The sequence below is a fragment of the Scyliorhinus torazame genome, chromosome 12 (assembly GCF_047496885.1).
Source record: "Scyliorhinus torazame isolate Kashiwa2021f chromosome 12, sScyTor2.1, whole genome shotgun sequence".
Lineage (NCBI taxonomy): Eukaryota > Metazoa > Chordata > Chondrichthyes > Carcharhiniformes > Scyliorhinidae > Scyliorhinus > Scyliorhinus torazame.
Window position 1 is genome coordinate 65,915,077 of NC_092718.1, and position 21,247 is coordinate 65,936,323.

The window sequence follows — 21,247 nt, forward strand, 5'->3', positions numbered from 1 at the left end:
TAGCTTACATTGTTGACCACCCCGACTCGTTCCCGACCCCAGCAGACATATATTCGGACAGCTTATCTGTCTGTAATAGCTTAACGGAATTCCTACCCCTGTGGGAAACTAGAGGATTTGTTTCCGCAGTCGGAAAACCCCTACCCTCAGCCCCATTACTCCGACATATCCTAGAGAGAGCTAAAGATAGGAAATACGGCATAATTAAAGTTCTCAGTCATCACCGTTCTTCCCCCCCTGGTAACGTTAAAGCAGATGCCCTAGCGAAGGCAGGTTCCAGACTTGGTTACTTTTGGAACCCCCCCCCCCCCCCCCCGAGAGCACCCCAGTACACGCGGTTCAGGTCTCACAGACCAACATTCAGGATCTAGCGAAAGCCCAGAAGGAAGATGAAAGACTCAGGGAAGTTTTAAAAGGAAACTTCCCAGCCCCATATGACAAATTTAAGAACACAATCACCACACATAAGAACATAAGAACTTGGAGCAGGAGTAGGCCATCTGGCCCCTCAAGCCTGCTCCACCATTCAATGAGATCTTTTGTGGACTCAGCTCCACTTTCCATCCCAAACACCATAACCATTAATCCCTTTATTCTTCAAAAAACTATCTATCTTTATCTTAAAAACATTTCATGAAGGAGCCTCAACTGCTTCACTGGGCAAGATTCATAACCCTTTGGGTGAAGAAGTTCCTCCTAAACTCAGTCCTAAATCTACTTCCCCTTATTTTGAGGCTATGCCCCCTAGTTTTGCTTTAACCCGCCAGTGGAAACAACCTACCCGCATGGCGCTGTGATTTTGAAAGAAGGCATTTATGTAGTTACCAGCCAGGACAGGAACCAGATTATTTGTCAGTTCCATGACAATTATGGACACCAAGGCATTGAACCCACCCAAGTCCCACCCAAAAGACCCCAATTCGCCCCAAGCAGTTTTAGCCAAATTACTCCAGTTACGAGTATGGCAGCCGGGGGAAGACGATGACATAGAGTCTGATTCCACCAAACGAATCCCTTTGCGACCCTGTTCACTACTGAGTAATGAGGTGTCCACATGATGGAAAAAAGGAACTGATGGAGAGATACGGTGTCCTTTCTGATGGAACCTGCACCATGTTTGTTGTATGTTTGTTCGTTTAATGTACATGTTAAATGTTGTTTGTGAATTTGAAAGTTTTCATGGCCCCACGCCACCACCCTTTTGACGCCCAATGGCTGTTAGAGGAACCAGTTTGTCAACAGACAACCGTTCAGAGGAACTAGTTTGTCGACAGACCCCGCTCATAGCTACTCTTCTGATTCGATCACAAGAGGCAGCCCCCCACGACGACCACATTCTTACCTGTTCTTGCCGGTCGCTCAGGCAGTGGAGAAACGGCACTGGTCCCCGCCCTGCCTGAGGACACCCCTCTGGTCAGCTATGCTCGGGTAGAGCACAAACGGCACTGATCACTGTCCTACCCGGGCGTTCCACCCATTTCTTACCCGCCGCGGCCCATATGCACCCCATTTTGGCACTTTCAGTTCGAAATTCTTTTATTTGTTTTTGGCAACCCTTAGATTGCTTCCGTATGCTATTAACATCCTCAAACACTAGGATGGTAGATCGCACAGGCTGCGAGACGGCTTGCACTGTGGCAGTATTTTTCTCGGATGTCTTGTCCAAATATTCGTTTTGTTTTTTTAATTAGTGAGTCACAGATGGTGACCAATTATAATGGGTAATTGGCAACAAAGGACACAGACAGACATACGAGATCTTAAGCAAGATAATAACAGTGCCCATAGAACTCCGGAACCTCAGGAACCCCAGAGGAAGAAAAAGAAGAAGACCGACAAAAAGGAAAAATGAAGACAACCTTCATGCTTTACACCTGGATCTTAGTGGGATCCCTTCAGTTGCGCGCGGACGCTACCCCGCTGACCCCTACCACACAGGCCGTGAATGATTCCCACCCATACCATACACTGTACCCCGAGATAGTTAACCCCGAGACAGTTACCCCCGAGACAGTTACCGACACCCCGACCTGGTGTGACAAGTTTATCACCTGGTATTCACTATCTTACATAGTAGAATCATTCTTAGTACTGGCGATACTCTGCAGTATCGTGCAGACACTTAGACTCAGAAAATGGCGAAGGGAGACTCCCGCTCTCACACCCCGGTATACACGTTTAGGTCCCCTATTTTCGGACTTCACCAAACTCCCCAACCCCTTGAGTGAATTAAAGTGCATCCGTTTTTCTTTGTGTGTGTTTTGTTAAATAAAGAAAATGTAAACCTCTGTGCTTGACTGTCAAGCCAGAGAAACTTATGTTGCTGCTAGTTGTACAGTTTAAAATGTTGTAGATTATTTTTGATTGTTTGAGTGAGGATAGTTTATTGAGGATAGTTAGAGGTTCCAGTTTTTTATTTTGTAATGCATGCCTGAATGTCATAGCGCCCCGTAGAGTTTTATAATGATGTATGTATGTAAAATGATTTTAGGTAAAATTGTGAATCATAGGATAGGGCAGTGTAGAGCCCGTGAAGTGCTTATGGGTGCCCCGCTTGGTCAGAGAATGAAGACGACGCGGTAATGTGATCACAAGGAGGGAGTGTAGCCATCTGGGTTGGCCACTTCCCGATTACAAAATGGACACTTTGCAAAGATTGCAGGGAAAATGGACAATACTGAGAAACCAAGCAGGTTCAGGGTTTGTCTGTTTATTGGAGCCGCAGCTCCCAGACAAGGCCAAAACTGTCGGCCCATTAGCATACTAATGGCCCATCTCCGGGAACAAAAGAGTAACATTTGAGTAACCAATACTAAGGCAGACACCCCAGTGCCAGAGGAGACCAGAACCATGGGCAGCACGGTAGCATTTTGGATAGCACAATTGCTTCACAGCTCCAGGGTCCATGGTTCGATTCCCGGCTTGGGTCACTGTCTGTGTGGAGTCTGCACATTCTCCCCGTGTGTACGTGGGTTCCTCCGGGTGCTCCGGTTTCCTCCCACAGTCCAAAGATGTGCGGGTTAGGTGGATTGGCCATGCGAAATAGCCCATAGTGTCCAAAATTGCACTTAGTGTTGGGTGGGGTTACTGGGTTATGGGGATAGGGTGGAGGTGTGGAACTTGCGTAGGGTGCTCTTTCCAAGAGCCGGTGCAGACTCAATGGGCCGAATGGCCTCCTTCTGCACTGTAAATTCCATGAAAATACTATGAAAAAAAAAGAACAAAGCAGGCCAACGGCCACCTAGGACACGCCCAGCCATCAGGGCACCCACCCCTTTATTGGAGGAAATCGATAGGAACGATCGAGAAACAGCCCAATTAATTGGGACCAAGTTCAAGGCCCGCCCAAAAGTGTGCGAAGCCCCTTTGGGTATAAGAAGGACCCCCCCAAGAGAGAATCGTTCTCTTGGCTCAGGTTCTCACCGAGGAGAGACCTGTCCAACAGCTGCACCAGAACAAGTAAGTCCAAGGTCAACGCACGCTACCAGACAGACAACCTTAGCTGTTCCCCTTCACCACTTCGACCCCAGCAGCCTCAGAACCGAACAACCGTCATTGTTCCTCTGATAGTCTTCATTGATCGAGGGGGGCGGCTCAAGAGGAACCGAGAAGACGCGTCCCGTTGTTTAAACGGTCTCGTACTTCGTTGTGTGTAGTTACCCACGGTCAACTGAACACGTTCCTAGTGTAGTCATTCTGAAGAACCAAATAACGGATTATAGTGGCAGGCACGCCGTGAAAGTGAAAGTCAGGCAACTCTGTGCACGGAGCAAGGTAAGAAAAACGACTTTTAAGTACTACCTTGTTGACTTGGGTTCGTATCTAGACATCCGCATAAGTGTATGGGCGGATTGATGATATAAGGACTCTGGAGTTTATATCTAGACATCCGTATAAGTGTATGGGCGGATTGATGATATAAGCAGTTTCAGAATTGTGATTGTTTTGACGGACCAGTCATAACTAGACACTTTACTTAGAAATAAGTGAAAGTTGATTACATTACAATGGGAAGTAAAAACTCGAAAAAAGGAGACGGCGCCGATAAAAAAATCCCTAAGAATATCCCACCAGAAAGTCCATTGGGTCGGATGTTAGTGAATTGGGATTTTGAGAGTTGTACAAAAAAATAAGGACAGGAAAACAATGATAAAATTTTGTTGCTTCATATGGATAAAAGAAGCAATCCGTAAACCCTCAGTCTTTTGGCCGAAATACGGTTCGGACGAAGATTGGGTGTGCCAAATTTTGAAAATAGATGTCAATGGTAAAAGACCCGGTTCCGATAAAGAAGTAAGTTACGCGAGTTGTGGGCTTCCCAGCAGGAACGCCACCCGAATATATCCATTAATCCCACAGGGCGAAGACGTTCCCACCGCCCCTCTTAGACAATGGGACGTCCTAGATAATTTGCCACCCCTTATAAGAATAAGTCAAACGACGATGACTCGCCAAATGACCAACAAATGAATAAAGGCAAATCAGAGAAAGTCCCTGAAAAAGAAGGAGAGAATAAAATGCAATTAAGATCCACGAAAGGACAGGGAAAGGAACCAGAAATAACAAAGATGAACCCCCTTCGGGAAGTCCCTATTGGAGAGGGAGAAGTAGGATTTGTAAATTCTCCTTTAAATTCAGGAGAAGTCAGAGCATTCAAAAAAAAACAGAGATGAAGACGTTACTGGTAGACCCCTTAGGACTGGCAGAACGATTCGATCAGTTCTTAGGTCCTAATATATACACATGGACCGAATTAATGTCCATTATGAGTATCCTATTCACGGGGGAAGAAAGGGGTATGATTAGAAGAGCAGGCATGGGACTGGGAGAATAAACACCCGCCAGGGGAAGCGAACCAAGAGAGAGAGAGACAGAGACAGACAGAGAGAGAGATACAGAGAGAGAGAGATACACAGACAGAGAGACAGAGAGAGAGAGAGAGAGACAGAGACAGAGAGATACAGAGAGAGAGACAGAGAGAGAGACAGAGAGAGACAGAGACAGAGAGATACAGAGACAGAGAGAGAGATACAGAGAGAGAGACAGGCAGAGAGAGAGAGACAGAGAGAGAGACAGAGAGAGACAGGGAGGCAGAGAGAGACAGAGACAGAGAGAGAGATACAGAGAGAGAGACAGGCAGAAAGAGAGAGACAGAGAGAGAGAGAGAGATAAAGAGACAGAGAGAGAGAGCAGCGAGAGAGAGAACAGAGAGAGAGAGAGACAGAGAGAGAGAGACAGAGACAGAGAGAGACAGAGACAGAGAGATACAGCGAGAGAGAGAGAGACAGAGAGAGAGATACATGTAGTGTTGGGTGTTCTGATGTACAGATGAACCAACACGGTTGTATTTGGTACAATGCTGTTTTATTTCAACTTGTTATTTACAGTTCTGTCTTGATACTCTGCACGTGGTGACTCCCTGTGTGTGATGTTAATCAGGTCCTGTCCTTGTCCTGGTCTCCAGATCTACTGGCCACCAGGTGTCGTGTTTCTTCTCTTATACTGTCTCTGTCCTTGTCTATGATTGGTTGTCGTGTTGTGTGTGCTGATTTGTCTGTTGGTGTGTCTATCATGATGTGTGTGTTTGAATATCATGACATCCCCCCTTTTTTACAAAATTATGTGCCTACGTGGTTATAAATACGAATGTGTGGTGAGTGCATCTAAAAGTGTGTGTGCGTGATATTTACAGCAGGTGCATGTGGCGTAACCATATACATGGGGCGATGTCGGGTGTGTCATGCTAACGAGGTTGTACCATAACAGGAAGACGAAAAACTTTGAAGTGTGGTCCGGTCAAACGATATCTGGAATGATGAAACAGTAACATGTTACAATACAATAGTTGCTAAACTTTGACGTGTGAACAGTGTCATAAGTCCAATCTAGTAGGTGTGCGACGAGTTTGGGTTGACCGTCTCAAGGGTGGGTCGAGAACCATCGGCTGAGGTGCGAGCCTGGCCACGGGTGGCGATGGAAGGGGCATGATCTGTGGCAGCTCCACAAAGTCATCCTCGGGAACCAGTGGCGGACCCGGCGTGTGTGCACTGTTCGGTTGCGAGCGTGGAAGGCGGCGAAGGGCTCGCCGATTGCGGCGACGCACTGATCCATCCGGCATGTGTACCAGGAACGAGCGGGGAGCCACACATCGGAGAACTTCGGCAGGTGCTGACCAGCCACCATTTGGCAGATGAATGCGGACTTTATCCCCGGAGGACAGGGGGGGAAGATCAGTCGCCCTTGTAACGTACAGACTCTTCTGGCGATCACGCTGCAGTTGCATCTTGTGCAGTACCATAGCATGGTCCGTTGTTGGTGTCAGGATGGAAGGCACAGTTGTCCTGAGGGTGCGACCCATCAGTAGCTGTGCTGGCGAGTGACCCATGGCTAGCGGGGCTGATCGATAGGCCAGCAGGGCGAGGTGAATGTCCGATCCGGCAGCAGCAGCCTTGCAGAGGAGCCGCTTGGCAATGTGAACGCCCTTTTCCGCCTTTCCATTTGATTGTGGATGTAGAGGGCTGGATGTTACGTGTGTGAAACCATATGATGCGGCAAAGGACGACCATTCACGGCTGGCGAAACAGGGCCCATTGTCCGACATGACAGTCATCGGAATGCCGTGGTGAGCAAAGGTGTCCTTGCAGGCCCTGATGACTGCAGACGACGTCAGATCGTGTAGGGGTATGATTTCTGGATAATTGGAGAAGTAGTCTATGATGATAATATAGTCCATGCCAAGCGCGTGAAATAGGTCGACACCCACCTTCGCCCAGGGGGACGTCACCAGCTCATGGGGCAGAAGCATCTCAGGAGGTTGCGCCGGCTGAAACCTCTGGCAGGTTGTGCAATTGAGTACCATGTTGGCAATATCGTCATTAATGCCCGGCCAATATACCGCCTCTCGGGCCCTCCATCTGCACTTCTCGACTCCCAAGTGGCCTTTGTGTATTTGATTGAGAATCATCTGGCGCATACTGTGCGGAATGACGATCCTGTCTAGCTTCAGAAGGATCCCATCAATGGTGGTTAGGTCATCTCGCACATTATAGAACTGCGGGCACTGCCCTTTGAGCCAACCTTCCGTCATGTGGCGCATCACTCGCTGTAGAAGGGGGTCAGCCGCTGTCTCTGCGCGTATGCGGGCCAGACTGGGGTCGTTAGCCGGCAGATTTGCCGCTGTCAAAGCCACGTGTGTCTCAACTTGACATACGAACCCCTCCACATCTGGTGGTGTACTCACTGCTCGGGATAGGGTATCCGCCACGATGAGGTCCTTCCCTGGAGTGTAGATCAGTTGGAAATCATACCTCCTGAGTTTAAGTAAGATACGCTGGAGGCGAGGGGTCATGTCGTTCAGGTCCTTGTTTATTATGTTGACCAGGGGTGGTCAGTTTCGACCGTGAATCGTGGAAGACCATACACATAATCGTGGAACTTGTCCAAACCAGTTAGCAAGTCCAGGCATTTTTTTTCAATTTGCGCGTAGCGCTGTTCCGTAGGGGTCATGGCCCGTGATGCATAGGCAACCGGGGCCCATGACGACGTGTTATCTTTCTGCAGGAGCACTGCTCCAATACCAGATTGGCTGGTATCAGTTGAGATTTTGGTGGGACGAGACGTGTCAAAGAACGCCAACACTGGTGCCGTAGCCAGTTTGTGTTTGAGCTTCTCCCATTCCAGCTGGTGTGTATGTTGCCACTGGAACTCTGTAGATTTCTTTACGAGATGGCGCAGAGCCGTTGTGTGGGAAGCAAGGTTGGGAATGAATTTCCCGAGGAAGCTGACCATGCCCAGGAATCGTAGGACAGCTTTCTTGTCGGCTGGCCGCGGCATGGCTGTGATGGCGCTTACCTTGTCCGCATCGGGACGGACCCCTGATTGGGAGATGTGGTCCCCCAGGAACTTCAATTTGGTTTGGCCAAAGGCACACTTGGCGCGGTTGAGATACAGGCCATTGTTTCGTATGCGGGCGAAAACGTGTTGGAGACGATGTATGTGCTCCTGCGGAGTGGTGGACCAGATGATGATATCGTCCACATATACGCGTACCCCTTCGATGCCTTCCATCATCTGCTCCATTATTCTGTGGAAGACCTCGGATGCCGAGATTATGCCAAATGGCATCTGGTTGTAGCAGAATCTGCCGAAAGGGGTGTTAAAAGTACATAGCTTTCGGCTGGACGGGTCCAGTTGGACCTGCCAAAATCCTTTAGAGGCATCCAGTTTGGTGAATATTTTGGCTTGGGCCATCTCACTGGTGATTTCCTCTCGTTTAGGTATGGGATAGTGTTCCCGCATAATGTTATTATTTAGGTCTTTAGGGTCTATACAGATGCGGAGCTCGCCAGAGGGCTTCTTGACACACACCATGGAGTTGACCCATGGCGTGGGCTCCGTGACCCTGGATAGGACCCCTTGGTCCTGGAGATCCTGCAGCTGCAACTTGAGGCGGTCTTTAAGTGGCGCAGGAACCCTGCGAGGTGCGTGAACGACCGGGGTGGCGTCCGGTTTGAGGCGAATTTTGTATGTGTATGGCAGTGTCCCCATGCCTTCAAATACCTCCTGGTTGTGAGCAAGGAGGGATTGGAGATTTGCGTTGAAGTCAGCATCCAGGAAGTCGGATGTGTCGTCTGGAGAGAGAGACATAATTCGCTGTACAAGGTGAAGAGCCTTGCATGCCTGTGCGCCCAGCAAGGAATCTTTCGATGAGCCAACAATTTCAAAGGGGAGTGTGGCCGTGTGCGTTTTGTGTGTCACCTGGAGCTGGCAAGATCCCATGGCCGGGATGACGTTCCCATTATAGTCAACAAATCTTGCACAGGGATGGCTGGATAGGTGGTTTGACCTTCATGGCATGGAATGCTGAATATGCTATGAGGTTGGCGGATGCGCCAGTGTCCAGGCGGAACGTGATCTGCGATCGGTTGACCGTCAGGGTGGCACTCCATTCATCGGCCGGATTGATGGTGTTGACCCTGTTCACACCAATGACTGAAACCCGGAAGGCATCTTGGTCATCTGTGTCATTTTGCTGGATGTCCTGATGTACGGGCTGGACGGTCCTGACGTGTCTGCGAGGTTGTCGGAGATATGTAGGATCCATCGGTTGAACCGCTCGACAGTAGGCAGCGTAGTGGCCCATCTTGCCACATTGTAGGCATTGTCGGTTTTTAGCAGGACATTGCCCTTTTAAATGTACAGCTCCACAGTTGCCGCACGTCGTGACGTCACGGCGTTCGTTACGCCACTGCGCATGCGCAGTTCGGTCTTGCATCGGGCATGCCTGCGCAGTGCGTCCCTCGATGTTGCCGTTGGTTTTGCCGCGCACAAGCGCGGGAGACCGCGAAAAGCGCAGGAAACGGCCGCCCTCGTCTGGGCCGCGGGCCGTGAGATAATCAATTGCCTGGATGCGTTCGGCCTCGTGGGCGGCCTGGCTTGCCGATTCGACGGCTAGGGACCCCCTCCGTGCCGACTCGGTCGCCTGAAATTGGGCAAAACGGCTGGTTGCATTTTCATGGAGGACACAAGTTTCCACCGCAGACGCTAAGGTCAGGCCTTTAATTTGAAGAAGCTGCTGGCGTAGGCCACTGGAGGCAACGCCAAAAACAATCTGGTCCCGGATCATGGACTCTGAGGTGTTACCGTAACCGCAGGACTGCGCGAGTATGCGGAGGTGCGTCAGAAAGGGTTGAAAGAGCTCATCCTTACCTTGCAGGCGTTGCTGAAAGATATACCTTTCAAAACTTTCATTCACTTCAACGTTAAAGTGCTGGTCTAGCTTGAGGAGGACCGTGTCATACTTGGATTGGTTCTTGCCTTCCGCGAACACCAGTGAGTTGAATACATCGATGGTGTGCTGACCTGCGGTGGTGAGGAGCATCGCAATCTTTGTTTCGTCCGAGGCACTCTGTTTCTCGTTGGCTCGCATGTACAGTTCAAATCGCTGCTTGAAAAGCTTCCAATTGGTGCCAAGGTTCCCAGCGACTTGCAACGGCTGCGGTTTGTTGGTGATGTCCATATCTCAGGATGGCAGGTTTGCCGGCAGGTATCGATCCACCCCTGTACCATGTAGTGTTGGGTGTTCTGATGTACAGATGAACCAACATGGTTGTATTGGTACAATGCTGTTTTATTTCAACTTGTTATTTACAGTTCTGTCTTGATACTCTGCACGTGGTGACTCCCTGTGTGTGATGTTAATCAGGTCCTGTCCTTGTCCTGGTCTCCAGATCTACTGGTCACCAGGTGTCGTGTTTCTTCTCTTATACTGTCTCTGTCCTTGTCTATGATTGGTTGTCATGTTGTGTGTGCTGATTTGTCTGTTGATGTGTCTATCATGATGTGTGTGTTTGAATATCATGACAAGACAGAGAGAGAGTCAGAGAGACAGACAGGGAGAGAAAGACAGAGAGAGAGAGAGAGACAGAGAGAGATACACAGACAGAGAGAGAGACAGAGAGAGAGAGACAGGGAGAGAGATACAGAGAGAGAGACAGAGAGAGAGAGACAGAGCGAGAGAGAGAGACAGAGACAGAGAGATACAGAGAGAGAGACAAAGAGAGACAGAGAGAGAGAGAGACACAGAGACAGGGAGGCAGAGAAAGACAGATACAGAGAGAGAGATACAGAGAGAGAGAGACAGGCAGAGAGAGAGAGACACACATAGAGAGAGAGAGAGATAAAGAGACAGAGAGAGAGCAGAGAGAGAGAGAAGAGAGAGAGAGACAGAGAGAGAGACAGAGAGAGAGAGAGATACAGAGAGAGAGAGAGACCGAGAGAGACAAAGACAGAGAGATAGACAGAGAGACAGAGAGAGAGACAGAGACAGAGAGAGAGACAGAGACAGAGAGAGAGACAGAGAGAGAGAGAGACAGGGAGAGAGAGACAGGGAGAGAGAGAGACAGAGAGGCAGAGAGAGACAGAGAGAGAGACAGTTTGTTACAGAGAAGGCTGCAACATGCCTGGAGTCACTGTTTCAATACAGAGAGAGAGAGAGAGACCGTTTGTTACAGAGAAGGCTGCAACATGCCTGGAGTCACTGTTTCAATACAGAGAGAGAGAGAGAGAGAGACAGTTTGTTACAGAGAAGGCTGCAACATGCCTGGAGTCACTGTTTCAATACACAGAGAGAGAGAGAGAGACAGTTTGTTACAGAGAAGGCTGCAAATACTGAACTATCACCCGTGGGAAGGCTGAAATACGTGCTAGTCCTGGTAGACCACCTTACGGGATGGGTAGAAGCTTACCCTATGACCACCGCCACCGCAGGCGGAGTCTCAAAAAAAAATCATTCTGGAGCAAATAGTTCCCCGGTATGGGTTGGTAGAGAATATAGACTGGGACAGGGGAAGTCACTTTACCTCTAAGGTCCTGCAGGAAACCATGAGACGTTTGGGGATAAATTGGGACTTCCACACTCCTTGGCACCCCCCCTCATCAGGACGGGTGGAAAGGATGAATCAAACCCTTAAAAATCATTTGTCAAAAATAATACTAGAAACTAGGCTCCCCTGGACAAAATGCTTACCGTTAGCCCTTCTAAGAATCCGAACGGCTCCAAGAAAAGATTTGGGGTTGTCCCCATCCGAAATGTTGTTCGGATTGCCATACCTTGGAACAATGGGAGAATTGCCCATTGCAGAATGTAAAGATATCTATGTAAAGAAATATATACTGGCGCTGTCTTCCTCATTATCATTCCTCAGGAGACAAGGACTGCTAGCGCAGACACCTCCCCTTGAATTCGCAGTCCACAAATTTAAACCAGGAGACTGGGTACTGGTGAAATCGTGGAAGGAAACCAAGCTTCAACCCACTTGGGACGGACCGTTCCTGGTCTTGTTAACCACAGAGACTGCCATACGAACCACGGAAAAAGGTTGGACTCATTACAGCAGAACGAAGGGTCCCGTGAAATCACCACCTGAACAGGAACAATGGCATGTGGAGGCCACTGAGGAACCATTAAAGATAAGGTTGAAAAGACACTGAATCCTGAACTATTCACTAATGTGACAAAAGTACAGCTAAAATGGACTATACAATGTATAATAATATTAATGATGTGGGAGGACGGAAACGGTCGTTTGGTGACATTGACAATCCCAGAAAGCCGGTACCCTCAGGTAATACAGATTGATCTATGCACCCTCATAGACTGCAAGTCAGCGGGGAATGGAAAGGAATTTAGGGTGGAGGCTCTTGATTACAAAGGGGGGTGATTACCTAGGGGGGGGGGGTTGGCAGGAACGGTTGTGCCAATTGCCCAATCGCAGAGGGGCACCACCGGTCATATCCATTCACCAGATTAATGGAAATTCTCCCTCAACGTGCAAGGCTGGAACTTGTAACCCCGTATACATCACCGTAAAACACAAGGCCTGGACCAAGACAGGCAATAAGCATTGTTCACTAAGACATGAGATATTCAGAGTAAAAATGAGAAATAGCGAGACTAAATGCTGCTTCCGTATCTCAATAGACAAGGGGGCAGCTCCCACTAATGGAACTAGGGACAGAGAGCAGGAGGGAGGACTGGGAATCAAAATAATAGAAGTAAAAGATTTCGAGAAAGCCTTTGAGATAGAAACCGGCTATGAGGGACAGAATGCGTGGATTGAGTGGGTGAGGTATTCGGCCCAGACGCTGGAGAAAGACAATTGTTACGCTTGCGCATCAGGGAGACCACAGGCCCATCTGGAGCCCTTTCCAATGGGGTGGAAAGTAAATAGAGGGAGCATGGAATGGAATGATGGCCTTGTACCAAGATGAGAACACCTGGGGCAACAAGACCTGCACTGCCCTATCTCTGATGTTTCCTCCTGTTAAGCAGAAACAATCAGCAAACCCTCCCTCCTTCTTGGTTACCGTGATGCATCATAAATCGCGTAGAAGTCGTTCTGATACGGGGCTAAGTAAAGATATGGGAGAACTCAAGACGTGTCTTGAGACTGAGAACGTGACCACCCAGGGCAATTACTCATCACTAAAAATACCACGTGCAGATGTATGGTGATGTTGCGGAGGAAAAATCCTAAGACCCACTCTACCCCCCCAATGGAAAGGGACATGTGCATTAGTTCAGCTAGCCATACCATTCAGTATAGCCTATGAAAGACAAAAGGAGAAGGGGAGTGTTAAAGGGAAACGATCTAAACGAAGCATACCCACCTCATTTGATGAATGTTTGGGAAATGGAAAGGGTTAATTGTATCCATCCTCACCTCCATCATCGTGGTGATGGGAGCATTGGTGGCAATAGGCTGTTGCATCACCCCGTGCGTAAGAGGCTTGGTGCAGAGGGCAATCGAAACAGCCTTGACCAAGCAGATGCCATTACCCCTGGGTAAAGGAGGCCAGGAAACAATTTGCCTACTAGACAGTGGGAAGACTGAAGGAGAGGACGACCCCATGGAAAGAGAGGTTGAGAGGATGTTGGACAATTTTGGGGAAGGCTAGAAGGGGTGACATAGTGTAAAAAGCAACAAGAGTAAAAAGAAAAAAAGGGGGAATTATGAGAAATGAGCAATTTATGTTGTTTTTACATGAATAACTCTGGTTCACAAATAAGATGTCAACAATAGTGCTTGATGGGAAATAAGATGTAAAGTGGAGTTTTGTGTAAGCTGCAGTGCCCAAGTTGTTGTAACTGTGAACGTGACTGACCTTCGGGAATGAACAGGATCTACAATAACAGGATGCAGGTGCAGACGGGGGCCTCATCCTACATCATTTTTAATTGACGGTTCAAGGGTGTACCAGGAGCTAACAGAAACCATTGCTAGGCGAAGCAAGGGGGAAGCCAAAATGAACATAACAGGTCCAAATAAGGAATCACTGATAAGGAAACTGCCATCGGGGCAGAGAGTGGGGCGTGTTTCTCAGAGATTGTATATAAAAATCAATGCTGTGTTAATTCTGTGTGTCTGCTACTGTTGACAGGCGGCACCCGTTCTTGCAAGATCGATTGAATAAAATACTTCTTCAGAATTTGGCTAAGTGTAAATTATTATCAAGTGAGCGGTGTTTCTCACACCAAGGCCCTGAAGAGATGCCTGGGGTTCTTCTCTTACTATGCCCAGTGGGTCCCCAATTATTCAGACAAGGCCTGTCCACTTATTAAATCCACCATTTTTCCCCGGACAGCTGAGGCCGGCCTGGCCTTCAACCGCATCAAGGCAGATATTGCCAAAGCCACAAAGTATACCACGAGCCCGGTGGTGACGGCAACGCTAAGGATCTGGGGCCAGTGGAGACGGCACAGGGGTGCAATGGGAGCATCGGTGTGGTCCCCGATCAGGGGTAACCATCGGTTTGTCCCGGGGAAGATGGACGGGGGGTTCCAGAGCTGGCATCGGGCGGGGATCAGAAGAATGGGGGACCTGTTCATTGACGGAACGTTTGTGAGCCTTGGGGCACTGGAGGAGAACTTTGAGTTACCCCCGGGAAATGCCTTTAGATATATGCAGGTGAGAGCTTCTGTGAGGCGACATGTGAGGGAATTCCTGTTGCTCCCGGCACAAGAAATTCAAGACAGGGTGATCTTGGGCGCATGGGTCGGGGAGGGCAAGGTGTCGGCAAGACACCAGGAGATGAAAGAAGAGGGGGAAGCGCTGGTAGAAGAGTTGAAGGGTAAATGGGAGGAGGAACTGGGGGAGGTGATCGAGGAAGGTCTGTGGGCTGATGCCCTGGGTAGGGTTAATTCCTCCTCCTCGTGTGCCAGGCTCAGCCTGATACAATTTAAGGTGGTTCACAGAGCTCACTTGATGGGGGCGAGGTTGAGCAGGTTCTTTGGGGTAAAGGACAGATGTGGAAGGTGCTCAGAGAGCCCGGCGAACCATGTCCATATGTTTTGGTCATGCCCGGCACTGGAGGTGTTCTGGAGAGGAGTGGTGGGAGCAATATCTCAGGTGGTGAAAGTCCGGGTCAAGCCAAGCTGGGGGCTAGCAATATTCGGAGTAGTGGACGAACCGGGAGTGCAGGAGGCGAAAGAGGCCGGTATCCTGGCCTTTGCGTCCCTCGTAGCCCGGCGAAGGATCTTGCTAATGTGAAAGGAGGCGAAGCCCCCCAGCGTGGAGGCCTGGATAAACGATATGGCTGGGTTCATATAGTTGGAGAGGATTGAGTTTGCCTTGAGAGGGTCTGCGCAGGGGTTCTACAGGCGGTGGCAACCATTCCTAGACTATCTCGCGGAGCGTTAGAGGAAGGCCAGTCAGCAGCAGCAGCAAGCTGGTGGGGGGACGTCTGGGGAGGGGGGTGGGGGGAGGGGGGTGGGGGAGCTGCCTGGGGGGGTGGATGAGCAAGAGATCACATGAAGGGTTGGGGAAACTGGCACGTACGGGAGAGAGCCAGTGTACAAAGCTATGTAAATATACTATTTTGCCATGTATATATCTTGCTCCACGTGATTTCTCATTTCTTTTTTTTTGTTACGGGGGGGGGGGTTATTGTTTGTAATGGAGAAAAATTGTGTTAAAAACTTTAATAAATATATATTTTTTAAAAAGATATTGCCAAAGCCGTGATGTATGCTGAGGACGAGTCCATCCAGTTCCAAGTGGAGAGCGATGCGTCGGACTTTGCTCTGGCCGCTACTCTCAACCAAGTGGGCAGGCCCGTGGCTTTCATCTCCATGCCTCCGAAATTCTACACTCCTCCGTCGAAAAGGAAGCCCAAGCCATCATGGAAGCTGTGCGATATTGGAGGCATTACCTGGCTGGCAGGCGATTCACTCTCCTCACTGACCAACGGTCGGTTGCCTTCATGTTCGACTCAATATACAGCGGGGCAAAATCAAGAACGACAAGATTCTGAGGTGGAGGATCGAGCTCTCCACCTACAACTACGATACCCTGTATCAACCTGGGAAGCTCAATGAGCCCCCAGATGCTCTATCCCGCGGTACGCATGCCAGCGCACAAGTAGACCGACTCCGGGCCCTCCACAATGACCTCTGTCACCCGGGGGTCACCCGTTTTTTTCACTTTATCAAGGCTCGCAACCTGCCTTACTCCGTCGAGGAGGTCAGGACCGTGACCAGGGACTGCCAGGTCTGCGCGGAGTGCAACCCGCACTTCTATCGGCCAGACAGAGCGAACCTGGTGACGGCCTCTCGCCCCTTTGAGCGCCTCAGCATCGACTTCAAAGGGCCCCTCCCCTCCACTGACCATAACGTGTACTTTCTCAACGTTGTTGACGAGTACTCAAGATTCCCCTTTGCCATCCCATGCCCTGACATGACTTCTGCCACCGTCAACAAGGCCCTGCACAGTCTTTTCACATTGTTCGGGTTCCCCGCCTACATCCATAGCGATCGGGGTTCCTCCTTCATGAGCGATGGGTTGCGTCAGTTCCTGCTCAGCAAGGGCATCACCTCCAGCAGGACGACCAGCTACAACCCCCGGGGCAACGGACCGGCGCAGAGGGAGAACGCAACGGTCTGGAAGGCTGTCCTCCTAGCCTTATGGTCTAGAAGCCTCCCAGACTCCCGCTGGCAGGAGGTCCTCCCTGATGCGCTCCACTCCATCCGGTCGCTCCTGTGCACTGCCACCAACGAGACCCCGCATTAACCAATGTTTGCCTTCCCCAGGAAGTCCACCTCCGGGGTCTCGCCCCCGTCCTGGCTGACAGTCCCTGGCCCCGTCCTCCTCCGGTAGCATGTGAGGAGCCATAAATCAGATCCCCTCGTCGAGAAGGTTATGCTCCTCCATGCCAACCCACAATATGCCGACGTGGCACATCATGACGGGCGACAGGACACAGTCTCCCTCCGGGATTTGGCACCTGCAGGTTCCCCAGCGACCATCACCACCACCCCGACCCTACACAGTCTCCCTCCACCACTACCCAGCTACTTCAAGGTCTGGCACCCGCAGGCCCACCGGCGACCATCACCACCACCCCCGCCCACACACCGCCGCCCCCCCCCCCCCTCCACCGACACAACTACTGGGTGAAGAAGAGGACAACACGCTCCCGGACGCTGTAGCCACCTAAAATGGCTGATTCCCGATTAATTTGGCCAAACCCCGATGAAAAATGGCAAACTGAAAAGGCTGATGGGAAAATCAGCCAACAGGGCACAAACGGACAGCTGCAGACAGAACAATGTATTCGGCTCTGGGGAAGTCGGCCCAGATCGATACCTGCGACCATTAGCAGCACATCAACACAGACATCTGCAGTTTAATCGGCTATCCCCGGGAACAATTGCAACAAATTAGCAATTGAAAGCCGACCCAGACCTCTCGGCGCCTGCAGTGGCCGAGACAAAGACAGGTGAACGACCACCCCCCGATCAAGGAATCGCCCCATTATTGGAGCATATCAAACCCAGTGATTGGGACCAAGTCCAATCACTTGGGACCAGGGTGAAGGTCCGCCCCGATAGGCGGGAAGCCCCTGGGAACTATAAAGATAGGGGCCAAGTTCAAATCAACCCTTCGTCTCCTGCTCGCAACCTTCGAGACCCTTCGACAAGGAAAACAAGTAAGTCTTACTCCAGCGATCACTACTGGATAGGTGCTCCAGACTATCGACTCGTACCAGCCTTTTTGAATCCCGCAGGCCAGACCCAATTCGATAGACCATTCATTTCCCTGACCTGGTGGGCCATCACCAAAGTTATGTATTGGCCTTTAGTGGTAGGTAGTAGTCTAGAAGTAGGATTATTGTATAAGTATTTATTGCTGTATATAATAAATGATCGTTGATTTAACTTTTACTAAGCGGTGTGCTGCATTATTAATCATTACTTGAGCTTGAACCACGTGGCGGTATCAGAAAGATACCTGGCGACTCGTGAGCAAAGGTGACAGAATTAGAGCTAATAAAATTAAGGCTAATAAGAGCAACAACGCGCAGGTCTCGACACCGGTGCCCACACCACAGCCGGGACTGAGGCGATCACGGCAGAAGGTCAAGGCCCCCGACAGACCTTGGGCACGATTCTCCCAAAGGGAGACAAAGTCCCGACGCCGGAGTGAAAACCGGAGTGTTTCACTCCGGCGTCGGAGCCCGCTCTCAACCCCCTATTCTCCAGCCCCGGGGGCCTAGGAGCTGGGTCGCGTATTTTACATGCGCTGGTCCTTGGTGCCGCGTAAATGACGCGGCCGGCGTCACGTAAATGAAGTCACCTGCGCATGCACGGTTGCCGTCCTTCCCGAGGCCGCCCCGCAAGAAGGTGGCGGATGGAACTTGCGGGGCGACGGAGGAAAGGAGGTCCTCCTTTAGAGAGGTCGGCCCGCCGATCGGTGGGCCCCGATCGCAGGCCAGACCCCATAGGAGGCCCCCCCCCCCGCGCTGAAGGAACACCCCTCCCCCCCCACAGGCCGCCCCCCCCCCCCCAGCGTTTCCGCACAGTTCCCGTCGGCAGTGACCAGGTGTGGATGGCGCTGGCGGGAACCTGTCGTGTCAGAGTGGCCACTCGGCCCATCTGGGCCAGAGAATAGCGGGGGTACCGGAAAATCACCGTTGTGAGTGTCTCGGATGATTCTCCGGCTGGCGCGGTGCAGAACCCGACAGGGCCATTCTCGCTGGTTGAGAGAATGGTGGGACGAAGTCGAACCGGCGTCGCGCGATATAATGGCGCGGCCGGCAATTCTCCCAACTGGCGTGGCCTCGGAGAATCGCGCCCTTGATCTTTAAGTCCACTTCACCCCGCTGGACTCTTTTTTAGCAGGGGGTGAATGTGGTAAACCACTGTATTGTATCGTACTGTTGTATTGTTACATGCCTGGGCTTGTCCCTGTTGGCAACCACTGTGGTATATAATGTGTACTGTAGTAAACTACCACTGTATTATATGTAATGTGGTAAACCACTGCCTGCTGGCTCCGTCTCCCCTCAGGCTCGGTATAAAGGTGGCAAGTCTCCGCCGCTGCCTCAGTTCAGGATCAGAGGCCAGGAGGCTTTCTGTTTAGTTTTTCAAAGCCTCAGTTACGTTCACCACTCGTCGTGTGTTCATTGATGGCATATCGGGCAGTGAGGGGCAGAGGCAGTGAGGGGCTGAAGGAATGAATTGGGAGTGAGGGAGTGAGGCCGAGGAGCTGAGGCTGAAGGAGTGAATGGCTGAGAGTGAGGGAGTGGGTCTGAGGGAGGGAGTGAAGGTCTGAGGGAGTGAAGGTCTGAGGGAGTGAAGGTTGAGGGAGTGAAGGTTGAGGGAGTGAGGGCCTGAGGGAGTGAGGGCCTGAGGGAGTGAGGGTCTGAGGGAGTGAAGGTTGAGGGAGTGAAGGTTGAGGGAGTGAGGGTTGAGGCAGTGAGGGGTTGAAGCAGTGAGGGGTTGAAGCAGTGAGGGGCTGAAGCTGGGGGAGTGAGGGGCTGAAGTAGAGAGGGTCTGAGGCAGTGAGGGATTGAGGCAGTGAGGGGTGAGGCAGTGAGGGGTTGAGGCAGTGAGGGGCTGAGGCAGTGAGGGGTTGAGGCAGTGAGGGGTTGAGGCAGTGAGGGGTTGAGAGGTTGAGGCAGTGAGGGGCAGAGGCAGTGAGGGGCTGAAGGAATGAACTGGGAGTGAGGGAGTGAGGCCGAGGAGCTGAGGCTGAAGGAGTGAATGGCTGAGAGTGAGGGAGTGGGTCTGAGGGAGGGAGTGAGGGCCAGAGGGAGTGAGGGCCTGAGGGAGTGAGGGCCTGAGGGAGTGAGGGCCTGAGGGAGTGAAGGTCTGAGGGAGTGAAGGTCTGAGGGAGTGAAGGTTGAGGGAGTGAAGGTTGAGGGAGTGAACGTTGAGGGAGTGAAGGTTGAGGCAGTGAGGGGTTGAGGCAGTGAGGGGTTGAGGCAGTGAGGGGCTTAGGCAGTGAGGGGCTGAGGCAGTGAGGGGCTGAAGCTGGGGGAGTGAGGGGCTGAAGTAGAGAGGGTCTGAGGCAGTGAGGGATTGAGGCAGTGAGGGGTGAGGCAGTGAGGGGTTGAGGCAGTGAGGGGCTGAGGCAGTGAGGGGCTGAGGCAGTGAGGGGTTGAGGGGTTGAGGCAGTGAGGGGCAGAGGCAGTGAGGGGCTGAAGGAATGAATTGGGAGTGAGGGAGTGAGGCCGAGGAGCTGAGGCTGAAGGAGTGAATGGCTGAGAGTGAGGGAGTGGGTCTGAGGGAGGGAGTGAGGGCCAGAGGGAGTGAGGGCCTGAGGGAGTGAGGGCCTGAGGGAGTGAGGGCCTGAGGGAGTGAAGGTCTGAGGGAGTGAAGGTTGAGGGAGTGAAGGTTGAGGGAGTGAGGGTTGAGGCAGTGAGGGGTTGAAGCAGTGAGGGGTTGAGGCAGTGAGGGGCTGAGGCAGTGAGGGGCTGAAGCTGGGGGAGTGAGGGCCTGAAGTAGCGAGGGTCTGAGGCAGTGAGGGATTGAGGCAGTGAGGGGTTGAGGCAGTGAGGGGTTGAGGCAGTGAGGGGCTGAGGCAGTGAGGGGCTGAGGCAGTGAGGGGTTGAGGCAGTGAGGGGTTGAGACAGTGAGGGGTTGAGGCAGTGAGGGGTGGAGGCAGTGAGGGGCTGAGGCAGTGAGGGGCTGAGGCAGTGAGGGGCTGAGGCAGTGAGGGGTTGAGGCAGTGAGGGGTTGAGGCAGTGAGGGGTTGAGGCAGTGAGGGATTGAGGCAGTGAGGGGCTGAGGCAGTGAGGGGCTGAGGCAGTGAGGGGTTGAGGCAGTGAGGGGTTGAGGCAGTGAGGGATTGAGGCAGTGAGGGGCTGAGGCAGTGAGGGGCTGAGGCAGTGAGGGGTTGAGGCAGTGAGGGGTTGAGGCAGTGAGGGGTTGAGGCAGTGAGGGGCTGAGGCAGTGAGGGGCTGAGGCAGTGAGGGGCTGAGGCAGTGAGGGGCTGAGGCAGTGAGGGGTTGAGGCAGTGAGGGGTTGAGGCAGTGAGGGGTTGAGGCAGTGAGGGGTTGAGGCAGTGAGGGGCTGAGGCAGTGAGGGGCTGAGGCAGTGAGGGGCTGAGGCAGTGAGGGATTGAGGCAGTGAGGGGTTGAGGCAGTGAGGGGTTGAGGCAGTGAGGGGTTGAGGCAGTGAGGGGTTGAGGCAGTGAGGGGTTGAGGCAGTGAGGGGCTGAGGCAGTGAGGGGCTGAGGCAGTGAGGGGCTGAGGCAGTGAGGGGCTGAGGTAGAGTGAGGGATGGAGGCAGTGAGGGATGGAGGCAGTGAGGGATGGAGGCAGTGAGGGATGGAGGCAGTGAGGGGTGGAGGCAGTGAGGGGTGGAGGCAGTGAGGGGTGGAGGCAGTGAGGGGTGGAGGCAGTGAGGGGTGGAGGCAGTGGGGGTGGAGGCAGTGAGGGGTGGAGGCAGTGAGGGGTGGAGGCA